The following is a 1,727-nucleotide window of genomic DNA, read 5'->3' on the forward strand; positions in this document are numbered from 1 at the left end:
TGGTTCATTTGAGGTTTTAGAAGCAAGTTCATATTTGTCTTTAGTTACGATGTTTTAATGGAGATTTGAATTAAAAATCGAAATGATATCGTATATGAATTGTGGTAAAGAAATAGAACAAAATGATAACAGAATAATGAAAACTAACACATTCATCGTTATAATAATACTTGTAAACAAGTATAGCATTTACATAGTGACCTCTAACCAACTATGATAAATGATTCCAAGATCCAAATTCATATTAACTTGGGCACGGTGTGGCCGATAAAACCCTTATCAATATAACTCGGTGGATTAACGCTTTAATCGATTCTACTTTTAGAACTCTTGGTCGATAATATTACATTAACATTTATCTTTAGCCCAAAACATATTCAACAAGGGCACGGTGTGGCCGATAAAACCCTTATCGAAAAACTTTTGTTGAGTTCAATCCAAATTTCGAATAAATGTGTCCATGATCCAAACCCACATTAACTTGGGCACGGTGTGGCCGATAAAACCCTCATCAACATGAATTCGGTGGATAGACATTTATCACCCACTTCCCCTACGTAACAAGGTTTGTACCCCGGTGTGGCCGAGTGCACTCCCTCACGAAATAGGTTTTCATGGTTTCTACTCTTTGGTAAGGCTTTGTCTCAATTGATTGTTTTAGCGAGAGGTCATGTCAATTTATTATCTATCACGTTTAAGTGAACTAAAGCGGTGAACTACGATAATTTTAATTGACACGGTCGATATACTCGATTAAAAAAGATAATGCGTGTTTTAGTTATGGCGATTTAGCGATGCATGCAACATATAAATAAAATCCAAAGCATAAATTAAATCCTAGTATGGCCTTCCTAAAATAGAAAATCTAATTAACTATTACATATTCGGAAACCAACTCCATTGGTCCCTTGAACTTCGGTTTTGACACGCATCTCGAGGTAACACCGTCTTTATGTATCGTCTTCCTTGAGTGACACCGTCTTCAAGGAACTCCGGAATAAATAAATTACATAACAAATTACATAATTTCCTATTATACATTTGTAATTAAAATAAAATAAATCTATTAAATTACAAAACGGTAATACGAGATCACAATAAATTACAACCGAATCGATATTCCTATACATTTCGGGTAATACCAATAAAAACTAAGGCCATACAAAGTAAAATTACATAAAATAAAATTACATAAAATAAAATTATGACAATCATAAATAAAATGCAGCATTATAATATGTATGAACATGCCCAATTTTATGCTAAATCGCCTTTAAGGAGCCAATATCGTATATTACACGGTTTTTACGGATTTGCGTGATTCAACGTTTTATAATCACAAAAATTACATAAATTCATATTTATGCACAAGTTAATTACCCTAACCTCTTAGGACTCAAAGTTAGTCTTCACTAATTACTTGACTATAATTAACTCATATTTCTTAAAATTGTTCATTAATGGACTTAAAATTTCAATAAAAATGCTATAAACTTCAAATACATCACAAAAATTCCAAATAAATTTGAAATTTGAAATTTAAACTTATGAACATTCTGGAAAAATACCATGACACTCATAATGTTCAAAAACTTAGGTTAAAAGTTCGTAAAATTATCGGAAAAACTATGTTGCGGTTTATCGGATTTATCAATAAAAATCATAAAAACATGAGAAAAATTATATTCATCAACTTTTCAATTTTAGATATGAAAAAGATAATAAAA

The sequence above is a fragment of the Silene latifolia genome, chromosome 11, assembly GCF_048544455.1.
Source record: "Silene latifolia isolate original U9 population chromosome 11, ASM4854445v1, whole genome shotgun sequence".
Classification (NCBI taxonomy): domain Eukaryota; kingdom Viridiplantae; phylum Streptophyta; class Magnoliopsida; order Caryophyllales; family Caryophyllaceae; genus Silene; species Silene latifolia.